This window comes from Propithecus coquereli, unplaced genomic scaffold (genome assembly GCF_000956105.1).
Source record: "Propithecus coquereli isolate 6110/MARCELLA unplaced genomic scaffold, Pcoq_1.0 Scaffold14, whole genome shotgun sequence".
Classification (NCBI taxonomy): domain Eukaryota; kingdom Metazoa; phylum Chordata; class Mammalia; order Primates; family Indriidae; genus Propithecus; species Propithecus coquereli.
The window spans coordinates 3,899,167-3,925,157 of NW_012138302.1; the positions used below are offsets into that span (position 1 = coordinate 3,899,167).

Sequence of the window (25,991 nt, forward strand, 5' to 3'; positions counted from 1 at the left end):
AAATATATATATAATGCATTTTAGTGGGGTTTCAGGAGGAAATGAAATGGGTATTTGTTTAATCTGCCATTTTAACTAGAAATCCTGACTCATTTACTCTTCACAGTCCTATAAAGTATAGGTATGGTTATTCTCATTTTACAATGAAGAGAGGCAGGTAAAATAATTGATTCAAAGTCACACATCTAGTAAATGGGATTGAAACTTGTGTCAGACTTAAAAATCTGAGATCTTTTTTATTGAATAGTGTTGCACCTTATGTTGTACTTAGGAAAGACCCACCTGTAAACATTCCCCAAGTTGCAATACTATAATTACAGTTGCATTTTAAATACTGTGTATTAGCCCAGATATTTCTGTTATCCTTACAATTACTTGATAAAAGAGGTCAGCCTTGAGTAGTTCTGTCTCAGAAAGATTCTTTTCTCCCCAACTGTTTATTTCCATGTTCTTCTGGGACTTTATAACCTCTAAACTTTGTGTTAGCATCCTCTTTAGCAATTCTTGAAGTGTTTAGAGTCAACAACATCCCATTGTTCAATTTAAGCCTTTTATTCAAACTACCTGTGGTCATCCTGTCATATTAAAATTTTTCCTGTACCTGGCTGTTCACTTAGATTTCACTTTCCATAAGGCAGTGAGTAGATCCTGTTTATCCTTGAATCCCTACTGCCTAGCCTCTTGACTGAGGTAGGGGATTCATAAATGTTTGAGTCAATGCCATCTCTTATTTTTATCATTGCATTTGCTTCCTAACTACTGGTCTCTGCCTTCTGTCTGCTGCTCTCCCAAAATGAGCTATGAAATTGGTCTTTCTCAAAAACTACATTCATTGCCTTCGTCTAACCTTCATTATAGAGTCCTGCCTCCTCAGCATGGTAGAGATGGTTGACCATAGTCTGCTGCTGCTTACTGCTTTAGCCCCATTTCTGGCCACCTACACCCACATGTACCCTCCAGTGCACCATGCTGCACTCCATGGAAGGGTCTCTGTATGCTCTGAAATCTGTGCCTCTGCACATGCTCTTGTTTCTGCCTGAAATGTGTTATCTCCAGTTCCACCTGTTTCTCTTATTTAATATCTACTATTTTTTTTTTTTTTTAACAAATCCCAGCCCCATGACATTCTCCTCTGTGAAACCTCACCTCATCCACCCTCATCTATGTAGAGTTAGAAGATTATTTCTGCTCCCAAATGCATCCCATTCAATATAGTCAGTCCAACCACCATCTGTCCGTCTGTCCGTCCATCCATCCATCCATCCATCCGTCCGTCCATCCATCCATCCATCCAAATGGACTCTTGCCATACATGTTATTCTGCAGTTTGCATTTTCTGCTTAATATAAAATTTATGTTGTAACTTTTGAATGACTAGTCAGTTCTCCCTATTAGCTTCTGGATGATAAGAGTTTTTATCTGTATATGACCAGTTCCTAGCGTAGAGGCTGGCCCATAGTAGGCACACAAAAATTATTTATTGAGCAAAACTGAGCCCTGGTGTTGAGTGAGTCCCTGGCGGTTGACTTCCCCTTTGTCATCTTTGAGTTCTACCCTCTGTAGGATGATCGTATGTTCCACTTCCTACCTGTTTTCCCAGCATAATTATGAATAGCTCCCCATTTCCGCTTTTAAATGTCTTCCAGTTTGGACAGTAGATTGTATGGCCACCCTACCAGTCAAACAAGCACATCTGAGGGAAGCCCATTTTACTATATCCAGTAGAACACCTACTGTAACTTGAGTTTGAGGTTGGATTTGAAACAGTGAATCTAATTTCTCTCCAGCCAGCCAGTCAGAAAAGCTACAAATTACGCATTGGAAGAGCAACCTTTGAGAAATCTTCAAAGTCTATTATGTTTTATTTTCCAGAAGGACTGGTGATTTTTTTTTCAGAAATACTTTTACAAGGGGTGGTTTACATTTCAGAAATGGACCTTTCTTTGTCCTTGCTCTGCCACTTCCTAACAGTATGACCCTGGGAAAGCTATTTTAGGTTCTTCTAGAATGTTTTGGGATGAGAATGGTCCCACTTTACAGGGTTAATGTGGTGGTTGAGATCATTCATGCAGAGTGATTAGCACTGTTAGTGGCATAATAAATGCTTAGCAAATACCCGCTTTTATTGTTGTTATGATCGTGACTATTTATTATCTTTTGCCATAGACATCAGAAGGTGTTGTTGAGAGTGTTGGGAGGAGTGAGTAGGATCTGCCCCACAGCCTTTTGATTGCAGTGTGCATGTCCTTAGCTGTGTGTCAGTGCGAGATGCTACCGCATTGCAGAGGATGGAGAAAGAAAATCAACAGGAAGAAATCATGTGAGGATCGCAGAGGAGAGGGTAGAATGAAAAATAACTGTGGTCGCTGGTGAGTCAGGAGTTACCTGTGTCTACCTCAGATGTAGATTGGGATTAGAAGGGATAGGCCTCAGAATCACCTGGAGAGTTTAAAAAATATTCTTCTCTGGGTTCCACCGTTGCAGGCCCTGATTTAGTAGGTCCAGAGTAAAGATTCGAATTCATACATCTTTAAAAGTTCCCACGTGATTGTGATGTATAGCTGGGTTTGTGAATTACTACATGAGGTGATCATTTATTGCCCAGTAATCTATAAAATCTTTTTTAATCATTAGCTTTTTTTTTTTTTTTTAAAAAAAAAAAAAAATATAGAGTCTCTCTCACCCAGGCTGGAGTGCAAGTGGTATGATCATAGCTCACTACAGTACAGTGTCAAACTCCTGGGCTCAATTGATCCTCCCGCCTAGGCCTCTTGAAGAGCTGGGACTACAGGCACACAACACCATGCCCAGCTAATTTTTAAATTTTCTGTAGACCTGGAGGTCTTGCTATGTTGCCCAGGCTGGTCTTGAACTCCTGGCCTCAAGTGGTCCTCCCTCCTTTCCCTCCCAAATTGCTAGGACTACAGACATGAGCTACCGCCCCCAGCCCATTTGCTACTTAATGTAAGGCAAGTGACAGCTTTGTAATCCTCCTTTTAGCAGTCAGAAAATGTAGACAGATTATTGTTAGCGTATTAAAATGGAGAGCCTGAATTAACTGAATTAAATTTTATGAGTTTTGAATTTAAGCCCATCATGTATCTGTGTTGTTGTTATTCAGGATCCTTGCCTATATTTTAGGTAATCTGAAATGAAATAACAAAAATTTGAAATCAGGAACAGTCAAGAAGTCCTATTAGAAATGTGAAATACTCAAAATATAAACTTGGTATGCTTGCATTTAAAACTGAAAGGAAGATATTTTCTCCTGATGTTTAAAAATGTCTTCAACTTTTATTGTAAAAGAGAAACACCTTAGGTAGGTTCACATCATTGATATTTGGCTGGCCCAGGTCATTCCTTAGATGATTTAATGGGCATTGGCTTAGGAATCAGTAGACCTGGGAGGAGTCTCAGCTCACATAACCCTCTTTGTAATCCTGAGTTACTTAACTAGTCATTTTGCCATATGTTTTCTTATCTGAAAAACGGAGATATTTTATTGGCCTGTATTCCATATAATGTTGTTGGGGACATAATGAGGAAATATATGCGGTTGGAATGTAAAGCTGTGATGAACACGCAGAGTGACCATATGTTCTTGTTTGCCTAGGGCAGCCCCAGTTCACACCTGTTGTTGGGTGTAATTATTAATAGCACTGTCTTTAACTCTCGGGTGTCCCAGTTTAGGTGATAAATTATTTGGTGACCTTGTACTCATAACACCCATCTGTTGTTTACTCTTAATCTGTCACAATGGAGAAAGGTTTTTCTGGCGTCATTCCTGTAGCCCCAAATCACTCACCAGATAATTTCACATTTCTTAATGCTTTCTGGTAATTTTCTTCAATTTTATGTAAATCTCATCTCTACAATTACATTGGTCGGTGGATAAGAATTGTTTCTTTGTCTCTCTGCTCCTGCATAATTTTCTTGATTTGTCATGGTTTTAGCATTTTAAACACTTAAATTGCCCATTTTGACTATGTCCTAAGGATGTAAATTCCAAGTGCAGGGAGAGGACACAGGAATCCTAGGGGAAAATGGGTTGGTGGCAGAATACTCAAAACGAAGAGAAGTACAGTTCTCACACTGATGCCCTTGGTTTTGTTGGAATCTAAATGCCCTATGTTGATATTTCTAAGTGCAGTATAACTCTCCAAGTAATGAGGACTACAGAAACTCCAGGAGATCAAATTTCAAATGCTTTCCTCTTCCCTGGAGAAGTCTATTTTAGAACTAAGGCCAGAAAAGTTTCCATTTCTCAAAAATCATTTTCTTTTCCCTTTTTTAAAAGAGATGAGTTCTTGGTCTGTTGTCCAGGCTAGAGTGTTGTGGCACAATCATAGCTTACTGTAACCATGAACTCCTGGCTCAAGCAATCCTTCCACCTGAGGCTCCCAAGTAGCTGGGACTATAAGCACGCACCATCACACCTAGCTGATTTTTTATTTTTATTTTCCTGTAGAGATGAGGGTCTTGCAATATTGTCCAGGCTGGTCTCGAACTCCTGGCCTCAAGCGAATCTCCTGTTTGGCCTTCCAGAGTGCTAGGATTACAGGCACAAGCAATCACTCCAGCCCTCTTTTTCCTTTTTTCACGATGAGAATAATGCATTTGATCATATTTCTCTTTTCTTTTTGACCAATAGGAAACTCAGGCCAAATTCATGGCCTGTCCTAATGTATGTGTGGAAAGCAGTAGCAAATAACTTTCCATTAGTCTTGACTTTTGGTCCTATGTTATAATTTCCTTAGTTCTGGATTTTTATTTTATTTCATTTTATTTTTTTTTTTGAGACAGAGCCTCACTCTTTTGCCCGGGCTAGAGTGAGTGCCGTGGCTTCAGCCTAGCTCACAGCAACCTCAAACTCCTGGGCTTAAGCAATCCTTCTGCCTCAGCCTCCCGAGTAGCTGGGACTACAGGCATGCACCACCATGCCTGGCTAATTTTTTTCTGTATATTTTTAGTTGTCTGATTAATTTCTTTCTACTTTTAGTAGAGACGGGATCTCGCTCTTGCTCAGGCTGATTTCGAACTCCTGACCACAAAAACCCCGCCCGCCACAGCCTCCCAGAGAGCTAGGATTACAGGCGTGAGCCACCGCGCCCAGCCCAGATTTTTATTTTATTTTTTAAAAAATGTTTCTGTTAAATATATTATAAACTGCCTTAGAATCTTTTGGATTAAGTCAGAGATTCAATAAATAACAAATATAAAGATAGCATTATAGTTTCAACATCATTTTTATGGAATTGTTTGAAATTTGGAAGGCAGAAGCTTTCCTGGCACGGAGACCTGTATTGTATGAGAATCAATAAAGAGTATCCCCTGATGCACCCTCCCATGGAGGAGGTCACCTCCTGCAAGAATAAGGCTAAAGGAAAGACTTGGAGGGTGGCTCTCGCCTGTAATTCTAGCACTCTGGAAGGCCGAGGTGGGAGGATTGCTTGAGCTCAGGTATTAGAGGTCGCAGTGAGTTATGATGATGCCACTGCACTCTGCTTGGGGTGACAGAGCGAGACTGTCTCAAAAAAAAAAAAAAAAAAAGAATAGGACTAAAGAAAAGAAATTTGCTCCATATGTTGCCTATTAAAGATCTTGGATAAATGATTGATAACACTTAGTGTATGGAAGTATTAATGTGAAAACGAGAACTGAAACTTCAATAATTAGATCTGGATTAGAATATCTGTTTTCTTTTCTCTAAATGATTCTCACGACTCTGTCTCTCTCTCCATCTCTTTCAGCTTCTGTTTCATTTTCCCCAGCTACCCTTTCTTCCTGGTCTTGTCCTCTCCCTCTTTCCATCCTAAAACCTTTGTATTTGATCACCAGCCTGTTTCCCTTGCACTTCATCCTCTCCCCTCTGCTAAACACCACTTCACCCCCACCTGCTTTCGGCTGTGTCTGCCTCTGAGGCCCTCTCTTCCTGATCACTGCGGACCAAGTGGTATATACATGGGCCAGCTTAGCTGTCTGTAGCTTCTGTGAGCAACAACTCCTGCTAACTAGCTACCCAAAAACTAGGAAAGGAAACACACCATTAAATACTAAACAGTAATTTGGAGAAAAAAATAAAACATCACAAAATTCCAGTCACATTTGATTGGAATGCTGTATGTTATGTTATATAGTTTGATGACACGAAGGAGAAATAAAAGCACGGCAGTAGCTAGCATAATGCTAAACAGCAGTAGCAGTAGAATCTCAGTTCTTGTGTCCTTTGTTTATTCATTAGTTCATTCATTTATTCAGCAGCCACTTACCTGTTTCTGTGTTGCCACTAGGCTTTTGATGTTGGAGCTTTGCAAGGCCTGGGAGCTGATCTGGGAATTTAGTGCTCACTTTTTAGGCTGGTGAAAGACTACCTCTAATTATCCAACTTTGCCTATACACAGAGACAGTGTACACTGAATATTTACTTTATTTTACCAAGGGGTGTGTATATGTTTGCCATGACCATTTACATAATATATTATTTTCTAAAGACCATGGGAATATGCTTCCATTTTAGCAAGCTTGGAATGAAACAGTCATTTGAATGTCTGATTACGATTTTTCAAATGGCATTTTGCTAGTAAAAAGAGTAAAAGCCAAAAGACTGGGCAAGATAGGAGCCTTAACCACCTTCTTCTGCTCTGGGGTTTTTGGGACCATCTTCCAGATGCGCTAATTTAAGCAAAACATAATTAACATTTTTTTCAATCCGCATAATAAAACTTTTACCAATTGGAACAAATGAGAAAGAAGACTTACCTGAACAGGTTGAAAGCTTGAACGGTAGAATACATGAAAGGGAAGAGTGTACCTGGAAATGGTAGCTCAGCAGAGACATCCCTGTCCTGCTGCGATTAGTAAGAATGCAGCTGAATACGTGCATCATTTTGAGAGGGTCACCACCATGAAATAAAGTCTGGGAAAATTAGCTGTATATATGGCTTAACAGAGGTTTTATGTTTTAAAGATTTGATAGAATAATTTGTGATTAGTGCATGAAAGTTTTAACCTGAGCAGTACTGACTTGACTTCTCTTTACAGTACCAATACTGCTTAGAGATAAATGGGTATTTCTAAAGTGTCTGAAGTGTTCTTTCTCTTAAGGAGGTCAGTTGTCTACTTCGTCACTGTTCTTTCTTTACCAGTTTCATTTTTGGACAGATGGTGCAATGCTAAACACTTCTGAGTATATCTGAAGTTCCAAACTGGAAAAATCTGATTTAGAAAGATTCAGGCTAATGGGAATAGCAGACTAAGGGTCATAATTGTATTTCAGTCAATGAATACAGCTTTGGTGTGAGCTGGGTCTTCCTAGCTTTTCTGTAGTTCTTACTACCTGGTGGTAAAGACACGTGTGCATTTCACAGGTATATTTTATTTCACTTAGAGATAACTCCTGTGTCTTTTCAGGGGCTGAATCTGTAAAATTAGGGGTATCCTGGCAGGTCAGGGCTGGGAGCACACTCATAACACGTCTTATTTGTGTGCTCTTATACCTGAGAAACCTGAGGCTCAGAGAGGTGAAGAGATTTATTACTACAGAGCCTGTAATGGGTCCAGCACTTTTTCGAAATTCCACTTTGCTGCAGCTCTGAGAAAAGTGCAGAGGTTCATTGTGCTAGAACAGAATCAAAATCAGAATCAAAATTAGAACCCAGCCTTTTCATTTTCTAATAGCTATTCCTTCTTTAAGGACACGGGAGGAATACATTAGTACATTTAGATAAAGTGTATGTGTTATCTCTCTTCAGTCCTTAGAAACACCTGGACTCCCAGCCCTTTGTCCTAGTATTTTCACTTCACAGTTGGGGTTAGGCTACAGCTACAGAAGCATCTGAACTGGTCTCCTCCTCCATCATCCTTATGAATATCTTATTTTTAAAATACAATTTTACCAAGAGCCCCAGTTAGAAAGGTGTTACTGAAAAGTTTACAGTACTTTGGATCCACAAACATTCCTCACCTTTTTATGTATTTCCTTACTGCTTAGAGAGGCATCTGCTGGAAAAAAAGTTTTGAGTATGTGCATTTGGAGGAGAGGAGTGGTAAAAGGACAAAGAAAAATAAGGAAGGAAGAAAGGTAGTAGTATACCTGCCTCCCCTTTTCCTTTAAAGCTTCATGAGCTAGTGTGGAATAGTGGAAACGGTCGTCCCCTAGATATCTGGAGATCTGGGTTCTAGACCTGGCTTTTGCCGTTTATTTACTCTGTGAGTCGTATCACCTCTCTGAGTCGATAATCAGGTATTCGTTCACCATTTATTGAGCATTTATTGTCTGTCTGACACAGCAGGTACAACGGAGAACAAAAATGACGCCGCTCCTGCCTTCTTGGTGCTTATGTTAAGACGATGGTTGTGACTGAGAATGGAGGAGGAGCAGTGGAGGTAGTGAGAAATTGCTGGATATGGACATATTTTGAAGCTAAAGCTAATAGAATTGGTAAAGGTTTGGATGTGGGATGTGAGAAAAAGATGTGTCCAGACTGACTGCTGAGGTTTTTGTTCAGACAACGTGGTGAATACTGGCATGTACTGAGGTAGTGGATGCTGGGGAGGAGGGAGGAGGAGTGTGGTGGTATTGCAGGAATCCCAGGTTGTTTTTTGTACAGGCGATGCTTTAGATGCCTATTAGAATTCCAAGCAGAGATGTTGAAGAGATAGTTAAATATTTGTGACTGGAGTTCTAAGATATAAATTTGGACATTGTCAGCATGTAAGTGGCATTGAAACCATGCAGCTGAATGAGATTGCTTCTGTAGTGAGTGTAGATAGAGAAAAGGTGAAGATGGAGGTCTGAGTCCTTGGGCCACCAACATTTGGAGATTGGGAAGTGGGGGAGCTTGCTTCAGCCTCTGAGAATGAGGATGCTAGAACCTGACCTTGCTCCACTGTAGTAGGGATCGTGTAAGAGTCTACAAATGAACACACACTGAAAGTTACTTAATGCTTAATTGCATGAATAAATATAGGAATGGGGGAAGTTATGTACAGAAATCACTTTTTCACTTTATTCTGAAAATCTGTTTCAATGGATTGGGTGAGGTGTGTGCAAATTTAGTATATAGCAAAGGTTCCCAGTGTGCAGGTTATGTAACTTGGGGGGTAAAGGGGAGATGAGGAGGATGTTTGGGAAATTTTACAGAGGGCCTACCATACAATGTCTGCTTTTGATATGGTTATTTCTGTCTTTATTAATCCAAGAAAACATGTAGCAGTGGGATGCGTGAGTTATTACTGTCAACAGGGTTCTCATACTCAAAAATTTAACACTGATATTTGACACATGTAGAGATACATTTTGATAAAAAATATGTATGTGCACAAATATGAACTGGATACAGTTGGCATTGTCTGTTTTTGTGAACAGACTTCTGCTTGGGTTCCCAGATCTCGGGGAGCTGTTGGAACTTGCCATCGTCTTGCTCTCTGCCCCTTCCCTCCGCTGTCATCATCCTCACTCTGGGAATGAGGCAGGGTTTCCTGAGAAGTGGGCTCTGTTCTGGGAAGACCCTGTGGCCAGCTGCCAGCGTGTCACATAACTCAACTGATCACGCGGCAGCAGCGGTGTTGGGAGAAGAGAAGACTTGCAAAAAGATCTGGGCAAAAACAGGAAAATCAAGTGGATCAAAGGGGAAAAAACAAGAAGCCCCAGGCAAATAAAGGCAGAGAATCATTTGGGAGGGAGTTGGGGGAAGGGAGCCTCCACTGCTCCCGAGGGTGACTTTTATTTTCTCTTTCTCTTTGGGTTATTTTCTTTGTGCCCAGCTGCTGTTATCAGAATTGCAAGGATTTTCCCCAGGTGTTTGGGTTATTGAATAATAGGTAAATGTAACTCTTGCTGGACATTACCTTCCAGAACACCTGCTCGCACCTAACATTGCAAAAATGCCCTCTTCTTCCCCAACTTTTTTCAGTACCTTTTTAATCTGATGTGATTATACTGAAATCGTAGATTTTATTCCCATGTTGTGTGTATCCAATTTGGGCGGGTGGGGGAGAGAGAAAGAGAAAATATGACTGTAAGTGAATGAATAAATGAATGAATGAATGCTTTTTCTGAAGACTGTGGTGTATATTAAGTCATCTTCCCAGGAAAGAAGGTCTTGTGGTACTGATGTTCTCAGATAAATTTGTAGAATTTGAGAAATGAAAAAGTACATAGAGATCATCTGATTTAGACTTTTTCAAATAATATTTTCCATGAAAAAAGAAGTCCCTCAGTCAAATAATATTTGAGAGTTGATGACTCACTACACTTATTAACATATTAAAGGCTTGAGAGCTCTTGCTATTAAAAATATTATTTAACTTTGTTTAACTAGTGTTTCTTCAATCTTTTCGCTATGGATATGGGCCCTTATTTTTCTTCTCTCCTTTTTAGAAAGATATGTGTATAGAATAGTTAATATCATTTTACGAAGTACAAGTTTGCAGAACATGGTTTCAGAATGCTAGCTTAATCCTTACATTTAAGTTGAGCTTGACATTTAACTTCTGTTGGTCTGTGTCCTCATTTGTAATATGAGTAGGTTGAATGAATTAATCATTAATGTCACTCTGGCTATGACATTTTCTGGTTCTGATTCATGAATTAAACCAACATTTAAAAAGTTACATCTGTTTCTGTTTTAAACAACCTTGTCTTTTTTGTTCCTTACCCTAAACACTGCATCTAGTACAGAGCCTAGCATGTAGTAATGTTTCGGTAAATATTATTGAAGAATACATACCTGTTAGGTTCAGAGCCAACTTGGCCTTGAGGTTATAGAGAAGAAATCAACTTGTGTCTGCCGTCAAGGAACTTGTAGTCAAGTTGGTAACTTTCCCAAGAGCGTTAGATGTGCCATGGAGAGAACCCAAATTAGATTTTGATTGCAGTGATCTGTAGAGTGAATACACATTGGACATGACTTCTGACTCTGAGTTAGTTATGTAGATTAGAACACGAGCGGGTTGTGTTAAGATAGCTTTCATGACAAGAAGTGTCTTTCAGAGTTACAGTCACAGCACCTACCACATAGTCTTTTTATCCCTGGCTAGGACTTTATGATACTGACAACACTAGGAGATAGGGCTAGTATTTTTGCCATTTTATAGATAAAGGAGCTGAGGCTCAGAGATTTAGGGACATGTCTCAGTTGCCATACTTCCTGACTGAAAAGCCAGAATCAGGACCCAAGGATATGATTCTAAACCTTGTGTACCTAACCACGAGATCATAAAAGGGAGTGAAGCACGAGTACATGCTATAACGTGGATAATAACCTTGAAGACATTCAAGGTGAGGTGAAAGAAGCAGACACAGAAGACTGCATATTATATGATTGCATTTATATGAAATGTCTAGAATAGGCAAATAGATTAATGGTTGCCAGGGGGTGTGGTAGGGAGGAATGGAGAGTGATATTGGATATGGGGTTGCTTTTTGGGGTAATGAAAATGTCCTGGAATTAGTGGTGATGGTTGCACAACTTTGTGATTACACTAAAAGCCACTGAATTGTACACTTTAAGAAATAAGTAAAAATTTAAACACCATTATAAGGCAATATAAGAGAATACTGTTTAAACTGTGTCTAAGTTTTCGTTCCAATTTATCAATAATTCTTCTGTAATGGAAGCCAATATCTCGTCCATACCTACCATGAACTTGAGTTTTTTTTCACCTGCTGGCTGAATTGAATTGACTGTAACTAGTATATCGTATCTGCATAGATTAGGGGAGTACTTCTGGAGGAAGATGGGCATGGTTAGGGAAGGCACCCTAGAAAAGGAAATGTTCAGGCATTTGTTCCTTCCAAAGACATTTATTGACTATCTGTTGTGCCCCAGCACTGTTGTTTGGTTCTGTTTATACCCAGATAACAGCTATAGCTCCTGCCCTCAGGGAGCTCAAAGATATAATTCCACGGGCAATTATGAAGAGGATTATAAGTGCTGCTCCAAAGGTAAGCACAGGGCGGTCCGGATGCCTTGACTTGGCAGATGGGACAGTTGGAGAAGCCTTGATGGAAGAGGTGATTCCTGAGCTGTGAACTGAAGGACGAGTGGGAAAAGTGGAGCTTTGGGGGACAAAGTTGTGCTGGATTACAGGAACTGCAAATAACTCAGGACATTAGAAGTCCAGGGTACGAATGGTGGTGAGCCACAAGAGGCTGATCACAAGTAGCCTTGTAAGCCATCTTTCCTAAGATGGAGTAGGAACTAAAAGAGTTCAAGTATAAGATTTTCAGATTTGTGGTTTAGAAGCAGAACTGGCTGCATCGTGGAGACCGAGAAGGAAGGCAGGAATTTATCAGAAGGTTGTTGCTGTAGTCTGGGAGAGAAGTGGGTGGAGCTAAGAGAAAGATTAGGATTTGCTCCTCAGGTGGATGTGTCTGCAGTGTGTACGACTCCAAGACCTCTGTCCACTGTAGCATCGTCTCTTCATTCATTCTGACCCCAGCTGCTTCCTAGGTCTTGTCTCCTACGTCTCTTCATGGAATGCTTATGTCTTCTGCTTATTGTCCCTAGAACATGCTTGGCAATGTTCTGCCTACTGCCTTTGCTCGGACCTTTATTTTCATCTGGAATGGATCTCGCCTCTCTTCTTTTCCTTCCCAGATCTCTGACTTACAAATCCTTTGGAATCATTCTGTGCTAGAATGATCTCTTTCTCCTCTGAAGTCATAGCACTTAATATCTCTGCCACCATTGGCACATAATTACATTTTACCTTGTCCCATCTCTTAATTGGTTTGGGTTGCTAGTAACTCTTGAACTGTTGCAGCCGGTGGAATGATAGATATATCCATATGACAGCTTAAATAGTGGACTAGAAATTAGCTCTCTAGAACCCCTACTCCCAGCCCTAATTTCCTGTATAACTGGGGAAATTACCTTTTCCTCCTCATTAGAGAAGTAACACATATTTGTTGCAGAGCACATAGAAAATCTTTAGAAGTATGCAAAATGAAGTAACCACTAATTTCACAAGCACCTTGCAATAATCACTGTTAATGCAGGTAATTTATTCTTCTAGTATCTTTCTTGCCATCCATTTCCCCCCGCCTCTTTTTAGGATTACGTATATGCCTATGCAACATAGCTAGGATCATCCTGTATAAGCTATTTTGTAACCTTTTTCCCTTAATGTTTTGTGGGGTTGCTGCATCAGAATGGGGATTTTAAAGTCCAGATTGGCACGTGGGCCTACATTGTCCTCCAGGAAGGTTGTACAGGTTGAGTATCCCTTATCTGAAATGCTTGAGATCAGAAGTGTTTTGGATTTTTTTTGGATTTGAGACTATTTAAATTATGCTTACTGGTTAAACATCCCAAATCCAAAAATCCAAAATCCAAAATGCTCCAAAATATGAAACTTTTTGAGTGCTGACATATCGTTCAAAGGAAATGCTCACTGGAGGATTTTGGACTTTCAGATTTAGGATGCTCAACCTGTACCAGAAACTGAACAGTGACTATCTCTGGGAAGTAGAGAGGGAACATCTGCTTTTCCGTGATATCTTTCTACAGTGTTGAATGTTTATATTTATTGCGAGTCTAAATAACTTTTATGGTTTGAAGGTGACAGTAATTTATACTTCTGCCTAATCCAGGCTTGTATTTACATTTAAAAACAACTACAACACCAGCTTTACTGACTAGGTGGATAAAAATGGCATGCTATTATTTTAATTTAGTGAAATTCCACTTTTTCACCGTGATCATTTGTCCTTTCTTTTTTTTTTTTTTTTATTTATTTCCGTTTCCTTTGTCTCCTAATGACTTGGATTTGAGTTCTATTTAATAAATACCTGTGAGGCCGGCGCGGTGGCTCACGCCTGTAATCCTAGCACTCTGGGAGGCCGAGGCGGGCGGATTGTTTGAGCTCAGGAGTTCGAAATCAGCCTGAGCAAGAGCGAGACCCCGTCTCTACTAAAAATAGAAAGAAATTAATCAGACAACTAAAATTATATAGAAAAAATTAGCTGGGCATGGTGGCGCATGCCTGTAGTCCTAGCTACTCGGGAGGCTGAGACAGAAGGATTGCTTGAGCCCAGGAGTGTGAGGTTGCTGTGAGCTAGGCTGACGCCACGGCACTCACTCTAGCCGGGGCAACAAAGCGAGACTCTGTCTCTAAATAAATAAATAAATAAACAAATGAACAAATAAATAAATAAGTACATACATACATACCTGTGATCTTTCACAAGTCACTTAGTATTTCTAAGCTTTAGTTTGCTTGTGAGTAAAATAAGAGGAATGATACTTCACATTTTTGTGAGGATCGAGATCATGTATTAAAAGTGCTTTGTAAAATGTAAAAACATACAAAATTATATTTATTGATTTTTGTGTTAGTCAATGGTCGTGAGCAGTTAAGCTGACTTTGCTCTTTTAGTATTCATTTGGAGAAAGGCTAAAAAGGCAGAAGTGCCTTTATTAATATTTATTGGTGCAATGTGGGAGCCATGAGATCTGGCATATAAGGACCTGGGTTTGTGCCATGTTTCTGCTCCTATTAGCTGTGTGTACAGCTGGAATGTACTGGACAAAGCAGTTTTGGCCAGGATCAGACATGTTCAGGGAATACCTGGCTGGGCATACATCAGAGAGCTCAGTGAGCTGATAAAACATTCATGTAAGCTCGAGGAGATTGTGTGTTAACTGAAAAGTAGTACAAGGGAACTTTTAAATGCAAACTCCACTAACAGAATTTCCCCCACACCCTCATGCTATACCTCACAGGCTTGTAAAATGAAAATTGGTCAAAATCATCATTCCAGGGACTCAGAAGTTCTGATAATGGTTTTCTGAACCATCAAGGGCAGATAAAATTCTATTCAACATGATTTTTGTGCATTCTGCCATATTCATATCCCTGGAAACACAGGTACCTTATGTCTATCAATTGTCCAGAATGCTGAATTCTGGATAATAGAAAAGCAGGGCTGTGTAAACAACTCTACTGAGGAATAGATGGCCTCCTGGCCTCTGATTTCTGCTTTCCTTTTTATCCAAGGACAAGATGTTACAGAAATAATTCATCATGACTCCCAAGGGCAGCCCCAGGAGTTCCTCCCTCTGACTGCATCGCGGAGGAGGATGAATCACCAGCAGCAGAATGTCCATGCCCCCTGTGCTGTTAGTAAATGTCCCCACCAGACTCTTCAGCCAGGAGGACAACAGCTTTGGGAAATTTCTTTCTGACTCATTCCCATCATGATTCGCAGAAGAAAACCTCTAGCTTCTCATTTTATTTTTTCAAAGAAAGGAGTTTCTTCTTTGCGTGTGTATATGAGTGTGTGTGTGTTTGTGTGCGTAGACAGGTGGGGTGAAAGTATGGATCCCCCAAATGAATATTCAGATTAGGTCTTACCAGTAGCAATATTCGAGTGATTTGCTTGGTTAACTTTTATTGTCTCGTCTCAGTGTACAGTGTCTAAATATCCATCAAGGACTAGATGATTCATTAAGGACTTGGGGCAGGGAAGGGCAAGGGCAACATACATGACCTAAACATCTGTACCCTCATAATATGCTGAAATAAAATAAAAAAAAAAATATTTAAAAAACAGGATATTATTTTCACAGGTGAATGCCAAGTGTCCTGTGCCTGTGTCTTTCCGCATCATATCCTGTGTCGGTGAACCCCACCCCATTCAGCACACCTTCACAGACCGGGGGCTTTCTTGCGTCTGAGGAATTCCTGTGAGTCCAGGGGTTTGGGTTTTCCTTGGGAGTTGTCTCCTCAAGGAAAGTCCGGGCTCCGTAGTGGGGCATTTGTGGTCCCCTATAACCTGGCCCCAGCTTTCTTCCTTACCTCATCTCCTTCTCTTCTACACAGTGACTTCTGTTCAGTCTCCCCGCAAGTGTTTTACACTCCTCTTTTCCTTCTTTTGCTTTCTTCACGTTCCTGTTATGTGGAATGTTCCGTCTGCTCCTGTTCTCATTCTACTTGCATCCTCCTCTCCCAGGCCAAGTCCCACCCCTCCTCCGTAGGGGTGACAGTATCACAGGCCCACTGTGGGCCAGTTGTTCTGCGGGGAACGTGGCCAGTGTTCCCTGGAAAAAACCGGGTCCCTTTGGTAGAGTTGCAAGGGATAAGAAAATAATAGAGAGAAATGGAAAATGGAAGAAATAAAAGAATACACTGAGACAAAGATATAATTTTATAAGTTTATAAAGATTATAGGCAAAGCGGGAGCTCAGGGGGCTTAGACCTCTCCGGTGGTCTCAAAAGCCCTGAATGAGGTCTTACATGGTAACTTGTAGGAAATAGTGAACAATTGTCAGGGGTAACAGATTTACATAACAGCAGGCAGTTCCTCTCCGGTTAACAGATTTTCAAAAGGCTTTTACAGAAGACCTCTGCAGATTCTTTAACTAATTCTATTTACGTGAGCAAACGGTTATAAAGTCTTTCAAAGGTTAATTTCTAAATTCTAAGGTAAGTTTATCATTTAAACAGAGGGGTTAAACAGAGATATGTAAGCTCCATGTTTATTAGGTTATTGTGAATGGAGACAGGTAGTCTAGAGTGGTTTAAACAAAAGCTTTGCTTTTAGCCATTCGGGAAGGTGTCGTTCCGGGAAGCTGTTTGTTCCGGAGGGCACTCCATTGTCAGCTCTCAGCCTATGGTTTTTAACAGATTCGCTTGTGCTTTACAAAGCAAATCCAATTCTTTAGGTCTGAGAAACGCAGCACCTCGTGGGATACAGCCACTACTGCCTTTCAGAGATGCCCTTCCGAGTGTAACAGCATTCGAAATGCAAACCAACACGTTCACATATTCTTTCAGGGCAAAGCTCTGTAAGACTCTTAAGACAAATCCTGTCCCAAAACACGTTTAATATTAATTCATGGAGCAACATGTTCTACTCTACCTCTTTATATATATATTTTTTTCCCGCAGAGTTTAAACAATCCTGTAAAGTAATTACTATTATCCTTATTTGCAAATGAGAAAACAATCACTGAAAGTTGAAAGTTTTTGATTCCAGCTACGAAGTTTGGCCTGAATGTTTAACACCACTATGCTGGTTTTCCCTGAAGTCTTCTGCATCAGACTAACCACACCAGCCCCAAGCCCACACTTTCTCCAAACGTGCTCTTTTGCCTTGGTCAGGTGTGTCCTGTGCTTGGCAGTTAGTCATGTATTATTACCACGTCACGTTCTTGAGTGACTAACTCTTCTTTGGTAATCTTTTCCCGCGTTGTTTTCTTCTCACTGAGCTGTGCCTTGCAGGCTTTACATGTTGAGTTTTGGTTTGTTTTACTTATTTAATGATGTCCAAGAGCAAGTGATGATTCCTCCTAGTAGTTATATTTAGCCCAATTAGTCATTTATATCCTACCATGATATTTACCCCCACTAATTGCTAAGTAGTCTTAGCAGATTATCCTCCCATCCTCTCTACACTTTTATTCCCTAGAAAGGAGAGACAAAAAAAAAGCTCCATGGCTGAAGTCTGTACTACACCACCTCTCCACCAAAATTAAGAAAAATTAATAGGAATGAAAGAAGACCAGGCATTGCCACTAAATAGTTTGGTGCTATGAAATGGATGCCAGTTTGGCTAAATTCAAGTGTTGTCTGTTAGATGATGGCTATATGATAAAAGAATTATGGATGTAGACATGGCTTTGGACCTGCTTGGGACTTCAAGGGTGCAAAAAGTGTCTCCTTGAGGTTCTGCCTTCTTACGTGTAGAGTGGAAAGTGAGCATTTTTCTTGAGAAGGGACAACTACATCTGATCACCTTTTCCAGTTCATTGGTAGAGAAATATATTAACAACTGAAGACTGCTAACTTTCTCCAAGACTTGAATAGCTTCCCAGCCTTCCCTAAGTTCCCATTGATGGTCATGCACTGAACTCCTCTCCTCATTCACAATGGTTATTTCTGTGAAATACATGGTAAATTTTGCACAGATGCAAAGTACCAAGAATGGGTTTTGAATTCTCTAGGTACTGTGAAGCATCACTAGATGTGATCGCAAAGTTAGAAACTGGGGACTGTGGGAATAAATCATGGGTAAGAATAGTGGTTATTGGCAGAATTTAAAAATGGATCTTCCATGCTTTGCGGTATAGTTTCTACATTTTCTAGATCTTTGTGGCACCATTCTATGGATCTAGGAGGTAACTAACCAAAGAGCTTTCTGGGAGGAAAAACTCTGCTGTGAGTGTGGCATTGTATAGTGGATCTTAGCTGTTTGTGTTGAAACATCACAGGCTACATGTTGGTGAAAGAAAGAAATGATATTCTGGAATCAAAGGAGTTCCAAATGAAATATACCTCACTGTTTCGTGTTGAGCTTGGAAGGTATACACATTAAATAAAAACAAGGAATAAGGCCAAACATGGTGGCTCACACCTGTAATCTTAGCACTCTGGGAGGCTGAGGCAGGAGGATTACTTGAGCTCAGGAGTTCAAGACCAGACTAAGCAAGAGTGAGACCCCTGTATCTGCCAAAAATAGAAAAAATTAGCCAGACACAGTGGTGCACACCTGTAGTCTCAGCTACTTAGGAGACCGAGGCAGGAGGATTGCTTGAGCCCAGGAGTTTGAGGTTGCAGTGAGCTATGAGGACGCCACTGCCCTCTAGCCCAGGTGACAGAGACCCAGTCTCAAAAAAAAAAAATAATAATAAAACTAGGGAATATAAGGTAAATTTTATTATTTTTGTTATTTAAGACCTTTATTAACAGGTGCTTGCAGTTTGTTGACTTTTTTGAAAAAATCAACTTGTAAACTTTTAGTACAAATTAAAAACGAAGTTCTTAAAAATCTCAACTTGACCAGATAGGAAACAATTTAAAACCCATTAAGGTATATTGAGAAAAACCAGGCTTTTTAAAAAACCATGTTTGTTATTACCAAAAAAGACATCTTTAGGTAAAAAGAACCCCATGCTGCATCAATAAGGCAGATCTAGTTATCTGGTTAATAGGCAAAAAGCAAGCACTAAAGTCTTCAGCTCCAATCTTTCGTTCATTTCTTATGGAATTTCATATTCATGTCTTCTTGTTACTCAGAGGAAGTAGGTCAATGTGTGGTAGACACACAAGTAAATTAGTAAAATTTAATAAGGGACAAGAGGATTCGGGATTATTTCCTGCGCATTCCTTTAAATGATTATCTTCAAGCTTTGTCAGATGGCACAGTGGTAAGAGATTCTATGTCTTTTGCATTATGACATTTTTGAAATACAAATTATTAGTGTTAGGGTGTAGCATAATATGGTTTTGAACATTTGTAAGTTGGGGTTTTTTTTTTTTTTAATTTAAAAGTTTTTAAAAGCCTTGTGTATACTCACAGAAAACTGATTTCCTAATGGGTGTGAGCTTTTTATTTTAGCGTAAGAGATTTGGAGAAATCATCACAACAACCCTGTGAAGTAGATACTTTTATTATTCCTATTTTTCAGAGGAAACAGAAACCCGGACAGGTTAAGAAACTTGCCTAAGGTCACCCAGACAGTAAGTGGTAGAGCTGGGATCTGGACCCAGGTTAGGGTGACTCCAGGACTGGCTTCTAACTACTTCTGTAAGGAACTTTGGGGATCATCTAATAGTAGTTCATTATGCAGAATTTGAGCTCAGAGAACTTAAGAGGCTTGCTCAAGACCAGGCAGGTCCTAGCAGAGCTAGTTTGGAACCTGAGCCTCTTTCTGGTTGGTGATTTGTCTTACTGCCTGCAGGAAGAAGCTGGCTCACAAACTCTGTCCTCCATCAGACTCTGCCACACCTTTCCACGCCGTCCACCTGTTCCCTTCCTGATCTGCATACTCTTTGCTGCACATCTGTCCTCATGATTTTCTTTCCTTCTGACCCTTTCCTGGAACAGCTGCACCCTTCCTATCTGTCTTTTTCAATCTCCAGTTCTCAAAACCAGGAGCAGATCCCCTGGTCACTCCCTTTCCGAGAGCATTCTTAATGTCTGTCTTTCGGCATTCTCTCTACAGCCTCTTCCCTGAGGTTCCCCATGGCTGCGTTAGTCTTACCAGCTATCAATACACTGTAAGGCTTTTGGTGTGCTCGAATTTATTTGTGCTGCTTCTTTGGATTTCCCCAAATCCCTGCACCTTGCCCAAGGCAGGGTGGTAAATGGAAAGGGCATTGAGGCTGGAGGCTGAGAAACATGTTTGAGACCTAGTCTTGCCACTCACTGGCTGGTTGACCGTGAGAACCTCCGACCTGAGTAATCTGTGAAGGGGCTGTGAGGCTTGAATGTGGTTATAGACGTGAAAGCATTTTTTTTAAGCCATAAAGTACTGTATAAATGCAAAGCTTTATTTCAGTGGCACAAGTGCTTTGTAAGTATTTTTGGAATGAATGATTAGAAAGCAACATGCAGTAAAGACAGACCATTGTCCCCACCTCCCATGTTTTGAGTGTCCACTTCTGCCACCATGTTTTTCCCCCTGGGATGCAGATGTGGATGTCTTCACTAAATCTTCCAGTCTGTGCTGTTTAATAACATTATAGATGTATTAGTGATCATTCGTTTAAAAGAAGAAAAAGTTAAAAAAAAAAAAAAAGAAAAATTAGCAAAGTAACTTGGTACCATGTGGCTTTTAGAAAGACACTTACTGACTTTAATTAAGCCAAGTATTGTGTTTACTTTGATCAGAAGCTGTCTCTCAGGAAAGCAGGCTCACTGGGAGCAGTGCAGAGCCCTGAATCATTGAGTTGGCATTGATTGTTTGATCATCCCTAGTTTATTGTAAATGAAGCAGCACTTACGGTTCCGGGGTATTCCTGGAATTGCTGCTATAGTTAGAAGTGAGTTATTCTGTGTGGCAGAGTGGCATATAGAAAAGCCATAATTCTGACTTGCTGACTGGAAAAAATGGCAGATTTTATATTTGCATGATGTCGGCTTTTTGGCTGGAATCCATCAGCTTTATAGTATCTTGTGATGCTTTCATCACAAGGACCGTTATTCCAGGGCCTGGCAGAGCAGTGGGGGCCCGAGAGCAACAGACGCAAGTCACTTTCGTGGCTCTGTGGGTGTGAAGCCGCTGATGGCGTGGCTGAAAAAACAGTTTCCCTGCTGGCTGTGTGAGTTAAGTTTCAAGGAGGTAATATGTCTACGTGGGGTGGGCCTGTGCCACGTGCCACCAGACTTTTCCTGCCATACCTGCAGTGGTGGTGCTAGAGCAGCGTGCTAGCTGTGGGCTAGACACGGACAAAGCAGGGGCGTTTGATGATCTTTTTAGTGACAGTTCTTTCAGTCTTGGGGCGGAGGGTTTACTGCAGTGGAACAAGATCGGTCTCCTAGGTAGATGTTAGACTATGAAAATACTAAAAAGCCGGAGAAACAGTGATGTTGGTAATGGGAACATTTTAGAGCTGTTCTTCCCCCCCGTGGACAGAGCAAGGTCCTTGGAATCAGAGTCACGTGTTTGACTCCTGGCCCTCTCACTGATTAGCCTAAAACCTCTCATGCTTTTTATGAGAATCAAGTACGTGCCTAACTCCATGCATAAGATGTTGGAGATACTTAGTACATACTGGGTTTTATTCTCCTTGACTGGAACTGTATTCCATCAAGCTGTAATCAATTTAGCAGAAATTATGGTCAAAATAGGAGTGCTTACTGCATGCTCAACTCTGTTAGGCATTTTATATGCATTAACTCGTTTAACTCTTAAAAGCCCTATGAGATAAGTGCTATTTTAATCTCCCCACTTATACAAAGAACATTGAGAGTTAGGAATATTAAATAACTTGCCTAAGATTACAGTAGTTAGTAGGTGGAGAAGCCAGGATTCTAACCCAGGTCAGTCTGATGCCAGCCCATGCTCTTAACTGCTCTGCTGTGTCATCTGAGCCTTATGAAACGGGGCTTTGATTTGTAACCAGGCTTTTGCTCAGAATCCCTATTTATTCTTTGCTCTTCTAAGCAGGTTCATAGCCCATGTTAAGTCCTTTGCCATAAAGACTGTGTTATATTGCTTCAACACCTAACACCTTTCTGAGCACTTTTACCTCTATAGCCTCCCTTGAAAAAGGCATTGTAAGTGCTTGATGAAGACTTTTTGAAAGATTTTTTTTTTTAAGAAACAGGGTCTCGCTGTGTTGCCCCAGCTGGACTTGAGCTCCTGGGCTCAAGTGATCCTCCTGCCTCAGCTTCCTGTTGAAAGATCTTTTTGATCCTTAAACCAACCCTTTAAGCAGGGTGTTCCCTCTTGGTTAGTGGTGAAAGAAATAGGCTCGGGTATTAAAATGACTTGTTCATAGTCACACTTGTTAGTTGTATAGAGTCAGTGAGAACTTATACATCCTGGATCACATTGCATAATGTTGCTGTGCACTTTATTACCTTTATCTTGGATTTAACAACTATTATTTAACTTACTGATCACCAACTATGTGCTGAGGATAAAGCACTAAACAAAAGAGACAAAATCCATCTCCTTGTGTAGCTTACATTGTTGATTAGCTTTCCTCACCAACCTTAGGATTGGGGCCTGCTGGAATAGTTTAAGATCTGTGGTGTTAAAATTTTTTATGGTATTAAGCAGATGATTTTACAGCATTTTCTAAGTTACATGTTTTTCTTTTTTCAGTTTTTCTGAGTGGACAACTTAATTAATCGCCATTTTATTTGTATTTCCACTTCACAGATCACAAGTTTTGATTCCTTTAAGGCATATATAAAATAACTCATTGTAGGTGTGATGGTTTCTTTAGTGAAAATAGTCATGTACTTACAACATTTTATTTTGATTCTTGTCATTGATTTCAGCTGTCACCTTGTCTATTTTTGCTGTTATAAATCTGGTGTTAGTGGCCCTTGACAAAAGCAGTAACATTCTGATGAGCATATTTATGAACATTAAAATGGTCTATTTTTATTTTTTTGTCCACTGTCCAAAATTTAATTTTATATTCTTCCCTTGCACAGATACCAGTATTTCAAAAGATGTCCTTGAAAATTTAAGAGCGTTTCAGTCTCTCTAGACAGAGATTTCTGGAATTTTGCATCTTGGATAATATTTGTTGTATTTTATCTATTGCAATGAGGCTTTGTTCTGACTCAACAGAACTGTGTTTCTTTCACTTTTCCCTTATTCAGAAAGTATCAGATCTACTTGTCTGTTGCATAGAATGTGATAAACTAAAGAAACTTGAGTAATCTACAAAATTTCCCTGATTTTTTTCATGTAAAGCAGCATCTACGAAATTGAGCCACGAAAGTAATTGTCACCGAAAGAAAGGTGTTTTCTTTCAAATCCTTGAAAATTTTATAGATAAATTAGGATAGAAGAACTCACTGCTATCATCAAAAAGCTTTTGATTACTCATCTTTATCCTTCCCATTTTCAAAGTGTCTTTATATTCATTTGAGTTGGGAATTGAGTACAGCGAATCATATTCTTTTTAAAGGATATTTTGTGATTTCTACTGGTCAGTTTTTCTAGCATTGACGATTTTCCTTTTGTATCTTGTAGGAAACTTGATTTCTTGGAATTATCCAAAGTGTTTATAAACTAATCTTGCTCCATTTCTACCTGCTCTAAAAATAATCAGCTAGATCACATTATCTGGTTTATTTTGGAAGAAATGTTATTTGGATGAAGCCATTACACAGACTCTGTAGCACTAAAAAACACTTGTTATGCTGAATGAGGACGGTAGTCATTTCATGTAAAGTGCACCAGCAGTCCTAGATTCAAAGTGCTTAGAACAGTGCCTACCATGTCTTTTAAGTGCTACGTGGGTGTTTTTTATTTTTATAATTAGAATGTCAATTCCCTGAGAGCAGAGGTTTTGTTACTGAATCAGCATACAAAAACATCATAGTAAGTACATACTGTCTAGAAATTCTGTTGCTAATCTTGTTTTCTCGAATAGTTTAATCTCTAGGCTAAGCATCACAAATCTATACCATCTTATTGTCCTGTCCAGTAATACTGGAGGTCACTTTGAAGATTAGATACAATGTGATTTCAATAAAGTGTTGCTTGCTGTAGAGAAATAATGTTAAGAAAATCAAACTCTCCCCAATTATAGATTTTCATAGAATCCTAGGTCTAGAAGAATCTTAGAGATTTTAGTCTGACCTTTGAATCTTACGTGAGGACAAGAGAAACTCCTTGACTCCTAAGTTCAAGTAGCACAGGGTCTGATGGTACATATCAAAAAACTTTGTAAGTTTTGAAAAGGTTTATATGGTAGCCTGTCTGAAAGGAGCCTGGGGCTGGTGGGACTTACAGGTCTTCTCTGCTCTAGAAGACTGAGTCTGTGTCCCTTTCCTGGCTTGAGACAAGCCCTCTGGTCTATTTTCACTCATCCTTGGCAGCAGCAGATGATGGTGTGCTGCAGGGAAACCTGGGGCAGAAAGGCTCCGACTTGCCGTTAGCAAGTCCTGCCGATGAATTCACTAGTGCTGTTCTGTGCCCAGGTGTAAAAAGGAGTATTATAGCGGGTTTCCCTGTTTATGCAGCTGGAGAGACCAGGCTAGCTCCCTCCTTTGACAGGGCCTTTTTGGCACATGCTGATCCTTTTGCCGAGGCTGCCTTCTCCCTTCTGGCTTCATGACCGGCCTCCCTGTGGACGTTCTTTACGTTTTAGCTCAATGTACCTTCCCTCCTGAGCCCCAGACTAGACCACATTCCCTCTGCTGTACACTCTCTGTTTTTCCTTCAGAGCATTTTAGCTCTTTGTAATGACCTCTTTCTGCACATGTTTATTTGATCCCATTATTCCTATAGACTGTAAGCTCCGTGTGGGCAGGGACCATATTGCTCTTCATGGCGGCCTCCTGATCTAGGTTAGTTTCTTGCATGGAGAGCTGCTGAAAAATACTTGTTTTTGGTATAAATTTTGGGGTACAAGTGTAATTTTGTTGCATGCATAGCTTGTGTGGTGGTGACGAAGCTGCTGAATGTAGCATTTGAAGCCCTGTTCTGAGCTGAAGCAAGGCATTAGCACGTAGCTAGTTTCTAATTGCTGTTTTGATGCAGGGCAGGGTGTCTTTTCACATAATTAAAACAATTGATTATATTAATTTTTAAAAAGCTGAAGGTGTAATGATTTATATTCTCTGAATCTTGTTAAAATTGTCCCCCCATCGTTACTTCTGCCTGTCTCACTCACTGCAGAAAGCCTTCCCAAACTAGTCCTTGCCAGCCTTGGTTACCAGAGCTAGCAGGAGGCCCAGAGGATGACGTTGTGATACTCTCACTCTGTCTAGGCTGCTTTTGCATTTCATCTGTGGTGTCTCCCACCTTCGATTGTAAGGCCCCGTGAGATGCTGGCTTCACAGCCTGAGAGGTAACCCATCCCTCATCTTCCTCTCTCTCCTGATGACCCGCACAGCTGGCCCCCCACTGCCGTGGACTGCCCGGGACTATGCTCTTCCTAAACTGGATTCTGATACAACAGTGTTGAATGACCAGACAGAAAACTGAGGCAGTAATCACTGTTAACTTGGAAAGCAATTTTGAATCACTAAGGTTGTAGCTTCTTCCTTGCAAAAATAATTCGATTCTACTGTTGAAAAAGAATTTGTGAGAAGCAATAAGGAAAGCTTTTAAGATAACACAGCACTGCGTGTGTGCGTGTGTGCGTGTGTGTGTGTGTGTGTGTGTGTGTGTGTGTGTGTAGACCATGTTGAGAGAGGGGGATTCTAAAGAAAATGGGAAATAAAAGGGCACATCTTTGGACATCCCAAACTGCTGTTCACAACATCAGGAGAGGGTTGTCAACACAGTCTTCACTTACGTTGGATGGGCATGCTACACCAGGGAGCTAAAGTCTCTGACTTCCCGAAGCAATGAAATTATATCATCTTTGATGTTTACACACTAAGATATCTCTCTGTCCTCTTGATGGCCTCGGTCTTTTTTTTTTTTATTATTTTTGTTTTTTTTCCTTCTTCCTCCCAAATGCTTTTTCCTGCCGGCTTATGGTTTGGGCTACTTCCTTAATGAAAGTGTCCTCTTTGTTTCAGAAGCAATTAACCTCTGCAGCCGATTTATTTATTTATCTAT

At 40.3% G+C, this 25,991-nt stretch overlaps 1 protein-coding gene across 1 annotated transcript in view; it reads left to right on the top strand.

The window, feature by feature from the left end:
* Positions 1 to 25,991, top strand: part of JAK1 (Janus kinase 1) — a 120,689-nt gene that overhangs the window by 42,562 nt on the left and 52,136 nt on the right. The window lies entirely within an intron of this gene.